The sequence below is a fragment of the Camellia sinensis genome, chromosome 8 (assembly GCF_055761805.1).
Source record: "Camellia sinensis isolate YWXY chromosome 8, ASM5576180v1, whole genome shotgun sequence".
In the NCBI taxonomy this organism is placed as follows: Eukaryota; Viridiplantae; Streptophyta; class Magnoliopsida; order Ericales; family Theaceae; genus Camellia; species Camellia sinensis.
The window spans coordinates 25,311,873-25,331,108 of NC_138968.1; the positions used below are offsets into that span (position 1 = coordinate 25,311,873).

At 37.7% G+C, this 19,236-nt stretch overlaps 1 long non-coding RNA gene across 1 annotated transcript; it reads left to right on the forward strand.

The window, feature by feature from the left end:
- The first annotated feature begins 10,623 nt into the window (after positions 1–10,623).
- On the forward strand, positions 10,624–11,466 carry LOC145796862 (uncharacterized). The gene is made up of 2 exons (XR_014337479.1): positions 10,624–10,926; positions 11,028–11,466. It is a non-coding gene; the product is annotated as an uncharacterized LOC145796862 (long non-coding RNA).
- The last annotated feature ends 7,770 nt before the right edge of the window (positions 11,467–19,236 follow it).

A 19,236-nucleotide genomic window follows, 5' to 3' on the forward strand; every position in this document is an offset into this window, starting at 1 on the left:
AGGCAGACGAGGTAATTGTTTTTTGTGATTCACAACTGATTGTTAACCAGTCAACAGGAGAATTTGCAGCCAGAGACGAAAGAATGTCGGCATATGCAAAGGAAGTCATCTGACTGGCAGCCCTATTCCAGAACTGCAGATTACTCCAAGTTAGCCGAGATGACAACGCCCACGCCGACACGTTAGCCAACCTGGCCAGCTCAATTCAAACTGGAAAAACAAGGACAATTATGATCGACTACATGTCGGCCCCGAGCATAGATAAAAAGAGCACCGAACGAGAAGCAATGTGCGTGGGCTTTGGACCAATCTGGATGGATGCAATCATTGCATTCTTAAAAGAGGGGAAGCTGCCAGAAGACCATAAAGAAGCACATAAAATTAGGCTGAAATCGGCCAGATTCAGTCTAACAGCGGAAGGCCATCTCTACAGGAGGTCGTTCACTGGACCACTTTTAAGGTGCGTACACCCTTTGCAGGTTGAAGACTTTCTTTACGAGATTCATGAAGGAATTTGTGGAAGTCATGCTGGGGGCAGATCGTTAGCCCACAGGGCCATTACCCAGGGGTATTGGTGGCCCTACATGCAAAAGGATGCCGAAGCCTATGTAAAGAAGTGTGAGCAATGTCAAAGGTTTGCACCTTTGATACATCAGCCAGCTGCCGACCTAAACCCAGTATCCAGCCCTTGGCCGTTTGCCCAATGGGGCATGGATCTGGTTGGACAACTTCCCCAAGCAACTGGGCAAAGAAAATACTTGCTGGTAGCAACAGACTACTTCACAAAATGGATAGAGGCAGAACCTCTTGCCAAAATCCGAGATGTGGATGTCAAGAATTTTATTTGGAGAAACATAATCACCAGATTTGGGATTCCAAGAGCAATAGTTGCCGACAACGGAACACAATTCGACAGCAAACTTATCAAAAACTTTTGTGCAAAATTCAAGATCAAGAATTATTTCTCAACACCAAGTTTTCCTCAAAGCAATGGACAAGCCGAGGCGTCCAACAAAGTAATCCTGGATGGAATAAAGAAGAGGCTCCAGGCAGCAAAAGGAAAGTGGGTGGACGAATTGCCCAACGTACTTTGGGCATATCGGACTACGCCGAGAAGATCAACAGGAGAATCCCCCTTTGCCATGGCCTATGGCACAGAAGCAGTCATCCCATTGGAGATCGGCATCCCAGGGATCAGAACCCAGGGAGTAGAGAATGGCACCAATGACATACTGTTAGCCCGAGACCTGGATTTATTGGAAGAACGAAGAGAGAAAGCTGCGATTCAGCTCGCAGTATACCAGCAACAGCTTGCCAGAGCTTACAACAAGAAGGTTAATCCAAGAGATTTTCAAGTTGGCGACCTAGTCCTAAGAAAAGTCGTCGGGAACAAGAAGGATCCTAGGGAGGGCAAGCTTGGCCCAAACTAGGAAGGACCCTACAGAGTTACTTCAGTATTAGGCAATGGAGCATATCGCCTTGAGGACAATGAGGGCAAAGCATTGCCCAGACCTTGGAATACTTGTAATTTGAAATTTTTCTATCATTAGATAAACATCATTGTTTGGCCGATATTATCAATAAAGTCTTTTCAGAATCCTTTTCAACATGTTCGATTGATAAAGTTATGCATGGATGTTTATTGAAGACATATCAAACTGAGGCAAAGTTAAGCCAAGATTATTCCTTAATTCACTTGTTGAAATTTGTAGCAATTTACAAGTTGGAATTAAGCCGATGTTATTCCTTAATTCACTTGTTGAAATTTGTAGCAATTTACAAGTTGGAATTAAGCTGATTCCTTATCTTCACTTGTTGAAATTTGTAGCAATTTACAAGTTGAAGTTAAGCCGATGTTATTCCTTAATTCACTTGTTGAAATTTGTAGCAATTTACAAGTTGGAATTAAGCTGATTCCTTATCTTCACTTGTTGAAATTTGTAGCAATTTACAAGTTGAAGTTAAGCCGATGTTATTCCTTAATTCACTTGTTGAAATTTGTAGCAATTTACAAGTTGGAATTAAGCTGATTCCTTATCTTCACTTGTTGAAATTTGTAGCAATTTACAAGTTGAAGTTAAGCCGATGTTATTCCTTAAATTCACTTGTTGAAGTTTGTAGCAATTTACAAGTTGGAATCAAGCTGATTCTTTATCTTCACTTGTTGAAATTTGTAGCAATTTACAAGTCGAAGATAGGCCGAGGTTATTGCTTAAGTTCTCATAGCAATATGTGGGTTGTTTAAACCCTAGGGAAGATGCTTAACACTTGTTGAAATTTGTAGCAATTTACAAGTTTATGTTAAGCCGACATATGATCACCCACCGAGGTATACAGAAAGTTACAGGTTAAAATAAAGGCTAAGTATATTGTTCATTACTTGTTGAAATTTGTAGCAATTTACAAGTAGGTAAGACTAAGATTACCATTTAATACTTGTTGAAATTTATGAAAAGATTGCAGGACAGTATCTTGCCGAAGTAAAAGTTTCATGGTTATACCCGAGGTGTGAAACCCCGAGGAGATTGCACAAAGGAAGCAACATGAAGAAACATGCAAAAAGTTTTCTAAGTACAAGACTACGCAAAAGCAGTCAACAGAATATCGCAAGATTGAAACATCCAGAGGAAGAACTGTTGCAGTTACATATTGAAGAAACCACGTCGGCCAAAAGAAAGAGTTTTGCATTATCCAGAAAGTAAAAAAGTACAAAGCGCAAAAAACAAAGAAGGAAAAAAGTACAAAGGACAATTTTTTCAAGATTCTTCAGTATTAGCCACTGCAGGGATTGGGACCTCGGACGACTCTGGTGGTACCTCGTCGGCCGCTTTCTCCGCTTCTATCTCGGCATCAATCTCAGCGATTGTTGACTCAACACTTCTTTCTACCAAGAGAAGATTGGACGATAGCTGCCCAGTGGCAGTCTCCTTGGGTGCCCCCTCAACCTCATCACCCTCCTTATCCAAAGTTAAATCCATAACCTGCTCAACAGGAGGAGGGGACTTGGCTTCGGCAGCATCCTTGGGTTTTCTCACCAAGGCCTCACCATCATCTTTTTCTTCATCTTCATCCACGGCATCGGCCTCAGACTCTGATTCACCTTCAGGAGGAGGTGGAGGAAATGGTAAAGGAATAGCGTCAGCCTGGCGCAATGGCGAGTCAGCAGGAAGATCAAGCTTCTTTATCAAGGACATCCAACCAAGGGAAAATCCCCTGTTGCATGCCTGCCTGACTTGAAGCTTATAGTCTTCTGCAACGTCGGCCATGCCTTGGGCATAGGCCTTTTCATCGGCCTCTTTGACTTCGGCCTCTTTGGTGGCCAGAGCCTGCTGGAGTTCTTTCTCCGCTTGTGCCTTCCTGGCCTCAGCCTCTCTTTTCTCGGCTTCAGCTACTTTTTTAACGGCTTCAGGAGCCTCGGCCTTCTCAAGAGCTAAAGTTTGGATTTTCGTTGCAGCCTCGGCCTGATCCTCCAGTTTTTTCATTTTGGCTTCAAGGGCCCTTATCTCTCTCTTCATTGAAGATGCTTCCCTTTTCATATCAACCAACCTTTGACGATTTTCAAAGGATTGCATTGAAAATGAATGGGCATGTTGAATAGCCTGAATGAAAACAGAAGTATCAGAAAATTTTTTCAGAAAGAAACAGCAGGAAAAAACGCAAATACAAACAGAAATACTTACATGAACACAATGTTGGAGCATGAGAGCATAATTCTCGTACTCACTAAGCTTAGCATTTCGCTCCAAATCATTTGGAAGGAGAAGAGCTGTGCTAAGGGCGACACCAATGTTAATATCGTCGGCACTTTCACTGGCCATGATAGGCTTGTCCTCCAGGGTTAGTTCAGGAGCCCATGGAACATCGGGCTTCTTTGACGCCGAGGTCGTCGCAGACGATGACCTTGGCCTCTTTGTTTGTGTAGACCCTGAGGGTTGGCCCTCAGCAGACCTCTTGGTTGAAGTAGAGGCTGATTTTTTGCTTTCAGCTAGTTTCGAAATCGGCAAAGCATCCTCAGCCTCGGCATCTGTAGCCTTGGCCTTAGGCTGAGCCTTTTTAACCCTCTTTGGTTTGGGTGGGAGCATTGATTGCGTTGGTGCGGCTTCGGCGTCAGTTGGGAGATCGGCGAGAAGGTCTTGGACAACAGGCCTTGGACGAACCATTTCGGCAGTCTTTACAAGCCTTCGTCGACGTTTACGTTCAGGAATTGGTATTAAGTAGGGGGCCGAAGTTGATGGAAGACCGGGTGGGTCAGATGTGGACTCTTGATCTGTTCGGGATGTAGAAGCAGTTAAGGTTGTGGCTGTGGGTGGAGAAAGACTCTTCTTCCTTTTTCTTGGGACGTCGGGTAAGGTGGATTTGTATGTAGGGATGAAGTTTAGTAATACTGGGGCTTTTCGTTTATGGATTGGAAGGCCAAGAAGTGTTTTCAGATCTGTTCCTGGGAAGAAGGATTGGCGAAAATTTTTCAGTGGCTGATGAAGATCTGCAAAGAAACAGACGTTAGAAACAAAAAGTATTAAAGTCTTAAATAAAAACAACTAAGTGTTGACTCAGGGCTCTTACTCTTGCCCTCTGTAATTGTTCGAGGAAGAGGGTAGAGGTGGACATCTTCATCTGGGCCAAATTCCCAATTTCCAGAAGCAATGAGAAAATCATCTCCAGCCCCCTTGTTGGAGTCTGGGAGGTCGGCTATAATTTTGTACTGAGTGGATCTCGGCTTAAGGTAATAGACAAAACCCCTATCCTTCAGATCAAGAGGGCACATGGTATAACAATATTGAAGGTCGGCTAGGGTGATTCTAAGGTTTTCTTGCCTAGCTAAGGCAATAATACCGTTAATTACCCTATAGGAATTGATAGTAAGTTGCATGGGGTTCAGCTTATAGAAATGGAGAACTTGACGAAAAAGGGGATCAAGTGGAAGCCGAAGTCCACATTCGGTAAAAGCAACTATTGGAAAAGGCATTGTGTGGTCTGTGGGCACGATGGTATCATTATCCCCAGCCAGCTTAAGATGAACGTCGGCTGGGATAGAGAATTCTTGCCTAAAGTATTCAAGTTTTGTTGGGGTATTTACCCTATGCCTCCACATACCCATTATGTCGGCTTAAACTAAGAGGAATATGTTTCAGAAGATGGGCGTTTTTCAGGTTTCCCTAAGAATTAAGGGTTCTACAGACAAATCCCAAATCTATGAAGTATGAAGATAAAGATCGAGGGCACAGATCTGGGGCAGACACAAAAAAGAGAAAACAAAGACGAAGTTTCAGATTCAAGAATAGAGGTATAGTTCTCAGAAACAATAGAGATACAGAAAAAAATCAAGGACAGCGGCAAAAAGAATGATGAAAAAGCATAGAAGTTAAAGGTATAGCCACAAATTCAAGATACGAATAAATCCAAGACCTCGAACAAGATCAGTAAAGGCGACAGACAGACAAAAGCACATAAAGAGAATGGAAGAATTAAAGGAAAGGGTCTTACCAGGACAAATGAAGCCAAGGCAATGCTCGCCGAACCCAGAAATTGGTTGCAACAGCAAAAGAAGGCTTTGCAAGAATGAGGGATTAAGCGCAGTTCCAGAAGAGAGATTGAAGCGATGACAGATTCAAAGAAGAATGAGCTTTCAGAGAGAGAAAGAGCAAGAAGACGGAATGAAAAAGTGAAGAAAAAATAGAGGCAAAAGAAAAGTTTTGACAAAAATGTGAAACGGCAGCAAAATTAGGGCAATCATTACGCCTAGGGTAACGCACGCATCAGACGGCGCAGACGAACGAACAGACAGCTTCAGGCGCGTCACTGACACGCTCCAATAAAGACGAAACACGTAAAAGAAACAGTTAGATATGCATGACAGCTCATGCGCGTGGGAGAGTACGACCGAAACCTTGTTCTCCGAAGAGAACACGTCGGCTGAAAGTAGATAATCTTGGCTAAATAGTTTTTGAGCCATTACTCAGAAAAGAAGTGACAAAATTTCGGAATAGGTTCCATCACCTCAGAATGCCGAGGTAATAGAACCTAGGGGGCAGTTGTGGGGATATATTTTCTGAATACCAACACGTGGCATGGTGACGCCGACGTGTCAGCCGAGGTGCCACGTGCCCTGGTAGTTAAGCCGAGGTAATCTCGGAGAAGCCGAGGTCATCTCCGAAGATATCGGAATCCGAGATAAGGGGCAAGAGTCCTAAGGCAAAGAGGGGACTTAACCAAGATAAGGATAAAGCTCTTAGGGAGTTTATCTTTATCTCTTGAAGAGTCCAGAGTAAACAGTAAATTGGAGTTCATAGAAGTCATACTTCTAGTGGGACTTGGATTGAGTATATTATAAAAGAGAGGCACCCCCGTGGGTCTAAGGTATGTAATTTATACTTTGAGTATTCAGTTTAGTACTTGATTATCTTTGAGAGATATACTGACTTGATCGTCGGAGTGCCCCCGGGTGGAAGAACCACCGCCGGAGCTTTTTCTTTCTGTTTCAGGTTGCTTAAGCCATCTATTCTGCTTGTGCTCTCCAGCTGATCACTAAACGGGCAGTGTGGTCAGATTTTCACCCACACAGTAGAAGATCAAGGAAGTTTATTATTTTTCCTACCATTTTATCACCCCATTTCAATTCTACCATTAAGTCAAAAAACCCTTTCAACCATCTCAAAATTTTTTTTTTTTTGGTTGAAATTTTCAGATTTGTGTTCATATAATTGTAAATAGAATTTTATTTATAGTTATATGTAAATTTTGTGATTTGTATATCAAATATTTAAAGGTTATTAGTAGTCTTAAAATCATGGTGAAATTTTGGAATTAGACTTGCATGTGTAATTTGTGCCATTAAAGAGATGATTAAAGATTTTATTTGATTTGGTTATATGACTCTTAAATCTGTCAGAAACTTGTACGAATTTTTAGACAATTTTATACTCAAAATTTTGAAATGATTTCTTCTAAAAGGTTGTTAATAATGATGTATAGTTCATCCATAAATTTTTGTAACAATTATTCTAGTTTTTACGAATTTATACAAAATTTTAATTAAATTTAAAACTGTAGACAGATTTTACATGTTTGAAAAATTATTAAAAATCTTATATTAAATCAAATCTGGTAATTTCTAAATATTTTTTAACTGATATCAATTTATAATTAAGGCTGAAATCATAAATTACTAACAAAATATAACTCCCCACGCTGAAGAACTCCCACCTTTTACAAACATTTCACCATCATAGACTTCTTTCTATAAGGTAACTCCCATCTTTGTTTTCATACGTATGTATGTATGTATCTGTCAATCATATATGTTATTATATATTCCAAATTACTAATTGGTGGTGGGAGTTCGTACCCAAGGGAATGGGATCATGCAAGGTTTACGTCGAAAAATGTGGGGGCGATTTTTATGTTCCATATGACTCGCATCATTTGTGTTTTGATGCAATTATTTATGAAAAGCGTACTTTAAATCTTTTTATATCATGTATGTATGGATGTACATGTCATATTGTATATTGAAAATTCATAATTTTATTTATTTTGAATTCAAGTTAATGTATACAACAATTTTATATACTATGTTATGTATATTATTTGTGTTTTGATGTAATTGTTTGGGTTTGATTTATTTGTTTGTTGTCTTAATAGTGTTTAGTTTCTTTGGAAAAAGAAAAAAAAAAAAAAAAAGGCAGCATAAAAAATAATCAATGTTTATAAAATTTATTTTTTTAAAATTTATTTTAATTTTTTTTACTGTAAATGTATATCAAATCTCTTTATCACTAAGAGTTTTGTGTAATACAGTTTATTATGATTTTTATTCTCTTCATTAATAGTGTTTACGTTCTTGAATAAAACAGTATAAAAAATAATCAATGTTCGTAAAATTTATTTTAACTTTTTTTAAACTGTAAATGTATATTAAATATCTTTACCTGTAAGTGTTTTAAGAGTCATTGATTTCATTTGTTTGTTAAAAAAAGCATTTTTAAATCTTTTGGATGTATTTAAAAAATTTTACATAGCTATAGTGTTCTTCAGTGTTCTGCAATTTAACATAACTATAAGTGTTCTGAGAGTCTTAAATTTGTATTTTTGTATTTTTTTTGCGTATTACTGTTAATTATACTTTTCATAAAAAATAAAAAGATCCATTATGTTATCAAGTTCCTTCCCAAAAAAAATAAAATAAAAAATGTATAGTATAAGTTTATATTCAATTTTTTTTTATTTTATAAAAAAAAAATTCCGAAGCGTAGAATGTGTGCAATTGTTTAGACTTAGATTAGACTTAAAAAGTTTGCGGGGTTTTTTTCCCATTGCACTTTTTAAAGCTTTTGTTTGGTTTTTGTGTATAAATTTAGTTTTTAAAAATTTGATTTGTTTGTTCACTTAATTTTGTGTGTATGTTATTTAAAATAAAATCCAATGCTCTTAAAAAAAATCAAATAAAATGAGTGTCTTGGGTTTTTATTTTCATATTTTTTTTGTGTAATACTGTTAGTTATACTTTCTATAAAAAAAAAAAAAAAATTACAAAATGAAATGTTTCATTGTGTTATTAGGTTTAAAAAAAAATTGATTATTATTGTTCTTGGTTTATATCAACATTTGTGTTTGTGAGCTTATAATTTATGTTTTCAAAAAATTGGTTTGTTTGTTTGCGTAATTTTGTGTGTTTGTGTTTTTTTAAAAAAAAACAATTCAATATTCATAAAAAAAAAATTATTTAAAAAAAATAATAGTCTTAATTTTTACATTTTTTGGGGTTTTTTTATATTATTTATATTAATAGTTAATTATTTTTTTGTGTATATCAAATCTTTTTTATTGTAAGTGTTCCAAGAGTATGGGTTTCTGTTTTGATATTTTGTGTGTACCATGATTAATTACATTTTTTATTTTCTTCATTAAAAAGCAAAAGAACAAAACTATGTTATTAGATTTCTTGGAGAAAAAATTGAGTATCATATTTGAAAACTATGTTATTAGATTCCTTCGTTTATATTTTTTGCAAGTTGCTATTATTCAGAATGAACAACTTCGTTTATATTTGGGTTTAAACAAATATGTAATTTCTTTTCTAAGCTTAAAAAAATCAAATTTGTAATTTCCTTTGTTTAACAAGAGGATTTGGTTAAAGTCCTCTCATAATAAAACTTTAATACATTAAGAATAAGTATAAAAAGTTTTTCTTAAAAAATTCAGAACATACCATTATTATTAAAATATTAAACTTTATAATAGTATAACTTTTGATGTACATGTTAATTTTTAATAAAATTAGTATTTTTAGAATTCTCTCATCAAAATCTATCAAATAAGATCCATGTTAAATATGAAATTCTTAAAATAAAAATAAAAAATTACTATCATCGAAATTGATGTAAACAGTAACAATAACATATTACTCTGTCTCACAGTAACATATTATTCTGTTTGACAGTTTCTTTGTTTGATAGTAATATGTTACTCTAACATATTACTCTATCAATATTGTCTAAGGAAAAAAAAAAAAAAAAGATATTTTATTTTGTCCTTATTCAATTATGTGTTTTCTCCTTAGAGGGTTTATGAAACAAATAAATTGGACTGTCCTTTTCATCAAATAAGGGTCCAATGGAGGGGTTTTGGCTAAATTTCTCTTTACTTAATGAGTTTGTGATGGTCAGAACAAATAACTTCTACAGTTGTGTTTTAGTGTTCTTCAGTATTCTTAAATTTTACATAATTGTAAGTGTTCTGAGAATCTTGAATTTTAATTTTTGTATTTTTTTTTTTTGTGTATTGTTGCCAAATATACTTTTCATAGAAAAAAAAAAATCCAATATGTTATAGTAGGTTCCTTTGTTTTTTTTTTTTTTTGGGGGGGGGGGGGGGTTTGTAAGTTTATATTGAATTTTTTATATAAAAAATTATGAAGCATAAAATGTGTGCAATTATTTAGGCTTAGACTTAAAAAGTTGGAGATTTTTTTTTTTTTTCTATTTGATTTGGACTATGTCAACCTATGTCAAAATATAAGTTTTTAATTTTGTTTATAAAAAACTTCAATAATATTTATATTTTGTGTTTTTATATATAATAAGCCAATTAGAAAATCAAAGTTATTATTGTACTCTATTAATCAAAGTATGCATAACAACATAAAATTCTAATTTAATCAATATATGGTTAGCAAATTAATTTTTGCATGTGTCTTATATATTTGTTTTGCAGAATTTGCAGTATCTTCAGTCTCATGTTACCAAATTAAGACTTTATATGAATTTTGTGTACAATTTTTTTTAAGTTAAGGTTAGTAAATATTGTATTTTTTTTTTAAATGTACAAATTTTAATATACATATATTTTATTTATCAAATAAATTAATATCAAATGTTACCTTACACAGTCATACATATGATTTATATGCGCATTATTAGAAAATTTAATGTGAATTTCACATTATAATTTCAAATGAGTTTGTACACATATTGTGTGTGTCCGACTACTAATATATATCTATACTATTATTAAAAGCCAACAGAAACTTTGGTGTCCTGAAGTCTCTCTTAGAATTTTTTTTTCAATTTTCCTAAAATAGTCATAACTTCTTAAATAATTATATTATTTTTATACTAATATCAATGTATAGTTAAGGGTAACAAGATAAATTCAAACCAACCAACCAATTCCACCACCCCATGTTTCAAAACTACACAGCAGTTCTAAATCAGTTTTAAATTCTGTTTTGAATGACTGAAACCTCAAGAGAGAGAGAGAGAGAGAGAGAGAGAGATCAGATCTGGTGAAGCAGAGATTGGAGAATGAAAGGCTTCATCAACAATGGAGATTTCATAAAATCATCAACAATCCTAAAGATTTAAGGTCTCATTTTCATATCACTCGCTTTCTTCTACTTGGGCAAGCACTGGTCCGATGGTTCTCACGGTAATATACTATACACTCTGTGTTTCTCACTCTTCCGTTTTTCATACTCAAATGTATGTTGGGGGCTGATTTGATTTTCTCATAATAATAATGTTAAGCAGATTGGAAGTGGCTTTATAAACGTGGGTAGAGAAAGAGGTGTGGATGGGTATGATCTGAAGTTGCAGAATGGCCATGACAATGAAGGACGCATCGAAGAGGTGATGATGCTCAAAACCAATCTTGCAACCAATGATTGGATTCCCAGCATTGAAGACCATCAGGTGTAGTGTTGAATCATCAGATCTATCAAGTTTTGAACAAAAAATCTGTTTTTTTATACCATTATTTTGTATTATCAAGCGATCTATATGTCCTATGCGAAGCTGAATCGGAGCGAGAGTGGTTAGATCGGAATTGAATGAAACTTGAATGCTACTGTGTGCATTATGGGTTGGACAGGAGATAATAATGACGGATAAGGATGAGTTTGGTGGAAAGATTAAAGAATTTTTTGCAAGTGGTTATCAATTTAATTTAATGGGATCGTTCTTATCTAAATCATTGTTTTGCTTCCTTTTCTCATTTGATAACATTATTTAATCGGATTGGTTTTCTTTTATTAAAAAAGATTAGGTTTTCTATTTTGGGAGCTTTTTTGATAAATTCATTTTCTAAGAGCTTTATTCCATTCAACCCATATTCTTTTTGACTATTCCATTAGGTCCAATTTGAGATAAGAAGACCAAAATACCCTTTTCATCTACTTATGTTCCATTTAGTTCACATTATTTTCTTATGTTTCAATAAGTCCTATGGGTGACATAATTACCAAAATACCCTTAATGTGAATGTTCACACCGTCAATATAAATGTTTATATCGTCAATATGTAGGGGCCCGGCTCATGTCCATCCTCGTGGATGCCGGGAAAAATTCGAGTTGGGCCGGGCCGGCCCACAAGCCAAAAAAATAGGCCCGACCCGGCCGGTTGATATTATGAATATTCACATTGACAAGTTAACATTCACATTGACAGGAGTGTAAAATTGGCTTGCGGCCCGTGGGTGGCCCGAAACCAGCTCGTCGCCCAGGGCGAGCCCGAGCCGGCCCGTTCACAATATGAATATTCACATTGACATATTAACATTAACATTAACATTGACAAGAGTGTAAAATTGGCCCATGACCCGTGGGCAGCCCGAAGCCCGGGCCCGGCCCGTTGACAATGTGAATATTCACATTGACATGTTAACATTCACATTGATAGGAGTGTAAAATTAGCCCGCGGCCTGTGGTCGGCCCGAAACCCGCCTGCGGCTCGTGGGCTGCCCTAGGCGGACCCGGCCCGACCCGTTGATAATGCAAATATTCACATTGACATGTTAACATTCACATTGATAAGAGTATAAAATTAGCCCGCGTCCAGTGGCTGCCCGAAACTAGCCCACGGCTGTGGGTGGCTCGGGGCAGGCCTGACAAAGCTTGTTGACAATGTGAATATTCACATTGACATATTAACATTCACATTGATAAGAGTGTAAAATTGACTCGCATCCCATGGGCAGCCCGGGGCGAGCCCGGTTCGGCCCGTTGACAATGTGAATATTCACATTGAAATATTAACATTCACATTGATAGGAGTGTAAAATTGGCCCGTGGGCGGCCCGAAACCTGCCCGCTGCCCAGGGCGGGCCCGGCCCGGCTCGTTGACAATGTAAATATTCACATTGACATATTAACATTAACATTGATAAGAGTGTAAAATTAGCCCGTGACCCGTGGGCAGCCCGAAGCTCGGCGCCGGGCCGACGCGGGCCCGGCCCGTTGACAACGTGAATATTCACATTGACATGTTAACATTTACATTGATAAGAGTGTAACATTAGCCCCTGCCCCGTGGCTGCCTAAAACACGCCCACGGCCCGTGGGTGGCCCAAGGCGGGCCCGGTCCGGCCTGTTGACAATGTAAATATTCACATTGACATGTTAACATTCACATTGATAAGAGTGTAAAATTGACTCGCGTCCCATGGGCGGCCCGGGGTGGCCCGGGTTTGGGTCCGGGCCTACCCCGGGTCGCAGGCGAGCTTCGGGCAGCGGACAAGTTTTACACTCCTATCAATGTTAATGTTAACATATCAATGTGAATATTCACATTGTCACGGGTCGGGCCAAGCCCGCCTTGGGCTACGATTGGGCTTCGGGCCGCCCACGGGCTGCGGTCCAATTTTACACTCCTATCAATGTGAATGTTAACATGTCAATGTGAATATTCACATTGCCAACGGGCCGGGCCCGCCCTGGCCCGAGGTCGGGCTTCGAGCTGCCCATGGGTCACGGGCCAATTGTACACTCTTATCAATGTGAATGTTAACATGTCAATGTGAATATTCACATTGTCAACAGGTCGGGCCGGGCCCGCTTCGGGCAGCCCACGGGCCGTAGACGGGTTTCGGGCAGCCACGGGGCGCGGGCTAATTTTACACTCCTATCAATGTGCATGTTAACATGTCAATGTGAATATTCACACTGTCATGGGTCGGGTCAAGCCCGCCTTGGGCTTCGGGCCGCCTACGGGTTGCGGGCCAATTTTACACTCTTATCAATGTGAATGTTAACATGTCAATGTGAATATTCACATTGTCAACGGGCCGGGCCGGGCTCGCCCCGGGCCGCGAGCGGGCTTTTCGCCGTCCATGGGCCGCGGGCCAATTTTATACTCTTATCAATGTGAATGTTAACATGTCAATGTGAATATTCACATTGTCAACGGGCCGAACTGGGCCCGCCCTGGGCCGCCCATGGGCCGCGGGCGGGTTTCGCGCTGCCACGGGACGAGAGCCAATTTTACACTCCTATTAATGTGAATGTTAACATGTCAATGTGAATATTCACATTGTCAACGGGCCGGGCCGGGCCCAGTCGGGCCCGCCTTAGGCTGCTGTCTAGTTTTATACTCTTATCAATGTGAATGTTAACATGTCATTGTGAACATTCACATTGTCAACAGGCCGGGCCGAGGCCGCCCACGGGCCGTGGATGGGTTTCGGGCAGTTACGAGGCGCGGGCTAATTTTACACTCCTATCAATGTGAATGTTAACATGTCAATGTGAATATTCACATTGTCAACGGGCCGGGCCGGGCCCACCCCGAGCTGCGGGCGGGCTTTTGGCCGTCCATGGGCCGCAGCCCAATTTTATACTCTTATCAATGTGAATGTTAACATATCAATGTGAATATTCACATTGTCAACGGGCCGGACCGAGCTCGCCCCAGGCCGCCCATGGGCCGCGGGCGGGTTTCGCGCCGCCACGGGACGGGGGCCAATTTTACACTCTTATTAATGTGAATTTTAACATGTCAATGTGAATATTCACATTGTCAATGGGCTGGGCCCGCCCTGGCTCGCGGGTGGGTTTCGGACCGCCCACGGGCCGATTTACATTCCTACAAATGTGAATTTTAAAATATGAATGTTCACATCATTAAATTGCTAATCGTTGAAAAAATATTTATAAGGGTATCAAAATTAAATATAAGGGCATAAGTGTCCAAGAAAATAGTGTAAATCAAGAAAATGGACTTTATGGAATAAAACTATACATACATGAGACGAAATGGGTTAAAAAATTCCTTCATGGACTTCTTGGGTTAAAACACTTCTAAATTGGACTTATCAATAAAAATCCCTTCTGTTTTTTTTAGAGGTTTATATAATTATCATAAATTCTAATTATGCAATTGAATATATAAATAAAAAATTAAAAAAATAAATAAATTGAATGCGGATGTATTAAAATTTTTATCAATTGAGTTTCCAAATGAGTTTACACACGCATCGCGTGTGCCCGGCCGTTAGTGTATATATATATATATATATGTATATAAATACTCACAAACCCAGAAATGTGCAAGGAAAAAAAAATACATACATGAGAAGATCAACATTGATGATTGTCTTTGACGATGATGATCTGAAAGATCTCATTCTTTAATTGAATCTTTATCGTCAGCGAAAGATCTTGAATTGAAAGATCTAGTTCTTAAATAATCTCCGTCAAAGATCTCCATATCGACATTATCGGCAAAGAAAAAAAAAATCTCCATCAAATTGAAAGTGCAATCAAGAGTTATGCAAAGGCAATGTTGGTGGATGAAGCAATCTCTATTAAAAATCCTCATTTCAATTGTGTTAATTGGATAGGATGTGACCCTCGCAACTGTCCCTCATGATGTGCCGAAACAGCATCGTTTCAAAACTTGCTCTTTTTTTTCTTTTTTTTTTTCAGTTCACCTTCTTTTGTTTTGTTTTGTTTTGTTTTGTTTTTTTTTTTTTTTTGATTCGAAAAAATTTCATTCGAGAAAGCTAAACGGCACTTACAAGAGTTCATCCAATTCAAAACTTACACCAAACAAAGTGAAAATAAAGCGAAAAGCATGAAGGAGAGAAAATTATGAAAATATTCTGATGTACATTTTGTACTCGTGCTCGTACAACGAAGTAAAACCGATCATAAAAGTTCAACAATAGAGCATGTCCGAAATAAATCATAGATCCCAACCACAGAAAGTGTAAGCTTAACAGGCCCACACTGATGGATTCTAAATAACCAAACAAACAGTAGAACAAAATATAACAGAAACCAAAAAAACACTAACAAACCCACAACCAAACAAACTACCGGCAGCAAGGTGGCAAATCAAGCAGTGGTGAAGGCAGAAAGGAAGAGAGACTGAGCCAGTGGAGAAAAAGGAGATCTAGGGAAACATCTGACAGATTTGGGAAAGAAGGCGATGATGGCTGAAATACGAGGTGGACGAGGAGGCAACACCGACAGGAGGCAGAGAAGAGGCATGACAGTGGATTTGTGAAAGCCACCGTCGGAGTTAAAATGGAGGAGAGAAAGAAACACGTCACAAAAGAAACCCTAAATCCTAAATATAAGCAAATATGTTCAACTTCATTAACAACTTTGTAGAGATTTATATTATTTCTCAGATTCTCACAAGTACAATGCTAAAACACAATTAAGTTTATCATTTTTTATTAAATTTAATGGCGAAAATATCCATTTTTCATCGATTTTTCTTAACAGAAATAGTTGAATAGTTTAGATTGAAAACAAATTGAAAGTTTATAATTTAAATTGACAAATTTATACCCAATTTGAGTTTTCTATACTTTTTTTTTTATTGTCTTTTAACATATCTACCTACTACTATTATAAAAGTGTGAAGAGAGTGCCATATTTTCCACTTGGAAAATGATTGGTGGCCCTAAAAAAATTGGCCCTAATACCCCTAATTTCCAGTTTTGGAAACTGTTCTCTTTTTTTCTTTCTTTTTTCCTTTTTTTTTTTTTTTTTTTTACCTGAAATGGAAATTTCGGGCAATTCGGGGCACGGCTTTCGGGCCCTCAATCACCGCCCTTTCCACTTTTTAAAATTTCAATTTTATCCTCTCAAATTTACTATATTTTTTAAAAGTCATCGAGAACCTCAAATATTTTATTAAACTTTTGTCTTTAGTAATTTTTTTAAAATTTATTTCACCTGCTGTTGTTCTGCAGAGCTGGTGTTGTTTGAAATAATGTAATTTTTTGTTTATTCTTTTAAAAGTACTCTACTTACAAAAAAATTAATATAACAATTTTATATGTCTATATATAAACATGGATACATATAAATAAATTAAATTAAAATTTTACTCATATTAATATTAATTTAAGTTACACTTTCACAGTATGATATAGTTAAAATTAATTTTCTACATTGTAAACGTCACAACATACTTTAAAATAAATTTTAGGATAAATTATAAATAAATCCCTTAAAATTTACTTAAAATGCGAATCGTTCTATATAATTTTAGAAATTACATTCTGCTCTTTCAAATTTATAATCGCATAACAAACAACCCATTTAATAAATCATTAAGTCAACTAACACCTTTTAATAATGCCAAAATTACATGTCAATTAACAATTTTGGTAATTTTATTATTGCATATGAGAGTAATTAAAAAATTTATTTTTTTGTTAATTTTGTAAAAGTAGAAATTTTTGACATGTGAGAACCCGCATTTAATTATTCTATAATAATAATAATAATAATAATAATAATAATAATAATAATAATAATAATTTTACATCATCATAAGACGTCAATAATAAATTAATTTTATCCTAAGTTTATTTAAAATATATATTAGTGTATAGGTTAATTTTAAACCAATTTTAATCACTAACAAAAACGTTGTTAGGAATAACAATTTTGTGGGTATTTAGTATTTATTGTTTATAATTTAATTTAATGTTAATTTAATATAATAATTATTTTTACTAAATAACTTAGTTAAAAACCTGAATTAATTAATTTTAAGAAACTCACACGAATAAAAAAAAAAAAAATGAAATTTGGTGGCAGTGTGGGTGATTAATCACCCAACACTTGAATGCATCCATGTAATAGTAGGGAAATAGGCTCATTAAATATCTTGGAATTGAAAGATATGATGCGACTTATTAGAATGATAAGGACAGAGAGAGGGAGAGAGAGAGAGAGAGAGAGCCTCAGCCAAATGATGAACTCCTATATATATATATATATACTGTGGGGATGTATTTTCTGAATACCAACACGTGGCATGGTGACGCCGACGTGTTAGCCGAGGTACCACGTGTCCTGGTAGTTATGCCGAGGTTACCTAGGCAAGGCCGAGATGATTTCCGAAGATATCGGAATCCGAGATAAGCGGATAAGGGACAAGAGTCCTAGAGTAAAGAGAAGACTTTGTTGAGATAAGGATAAAACTGTTAGGGAGTTTATCTTTATCTCTTGAGGAGTCCAAAGTAAGTACTAAATTGGAGTCCATAGAAGTCAAGCTTCTAGTAGGACTAAGATTGAGTAAACTATAAAAGAGAGGCACCCCCGTGGGTCTAAGGTACGCAATTTTATACTCAAGCTTGTGAGTTTAGCACTTGATTATCTTTGAGAGATATACTGACTTGATCGTCGGAGTGCCCCCGGGTGTAAGAGCCACCGCCGGAGCCTTTTCTTTCTGTTACAGGTTTGCTGAAGCCATCTATTCTGCCGGTGCTCTCCAGCTGATTACTAGGCGGGCAGTGTGGTCAGAAAAATGCCCACACAATTTGGCGCCGTCTGTGGGAACTTAGAAGAATGGATGGCCAGTGACGGACCGAGGGAAAACATTGGGGGCGACACTCCTGCTGGGAGTGGCAGACCAATTGATCTTGACTTTGAAGGAGACAATCACAACACAGAAACTCATGGCCAGGGCCACGGAGAGAAAAACGTCGGCCAGGAGGGCAACACTTCAAAGAAGACAGACCAAGGCAAGTACTATAACGAAGATAACCTGCAGGTATGGAGGGATAGGTGCCTACGGAGGGATAAGGAAGTAAAAGACTTGGCAAACAAGTTGGCGGACCTATAGTCGGTCGTCAACTTCATGATGCAAAATAATGTCATGCAGCTACCATACCCATTGCAGGACACACCGATGCCAGCAACCAATACCCAGAAGGGAGGAAGAAGAACAATCCCTGAACTCCCTCGGCACACCAGGAGCGGAAGGCACTCTCACCGACCTTCCAGGGAAGGCAGACGAGAGGAGCTGAGACGAGAAGAGTCCCAAAGGACGTATCACACGAAGGATCCAGAGCCCAAAGAACATCGCCATGTTCAAGGGAAGGCACTTTGCTTTGACACAACACATGGAGAGAGATCAAAACGAGCCCACCACGAGGCCGAAAGTAGTGTGCCGAAGAGATTGAAATCAAAAGATAGCCGAGCTCCAGGAAGGAGTAAAGAAGACTTGAGAGATTACCTCAAGAGGAGGCAACAGAATGTTGAAGCCGAGGTAACCTCCCCAGTTAAGCCGAGGTCGCCATTCTCGATGGAACTAGACAAATTTGAAGCACCAAAGAGATTCAGTATGCCGAGGTTCCAAATTTATGATGGTAAGTTAGATCCCAACTTTCATGTTGGACTATACCTGAATTCAATGGCGTTATGTAGTGGGAACGAACCATTACTCTGCAAAGTATTCCCCTCATCCTTTGGGGAAATTGCATCCGATTGGTTCCATAAACTACCGAGGGGAAACGTAAAGACGTGGGAAGGCCTGGCTGAGATGTTTGTGGCCAGGTTTGTAACGAACAAACTACAACCCTTGAGGGTCGACGCCCTGATGGCTTTAAGAATCACCAAGGAAGAAGGCCTTAGGGCCTACGCGAAGAGGTACTACGAGGTGTTTAATTGAATACCCAAATGCAACCAAGAAGTAGCGGTCGTGTCTTTCAAGAAC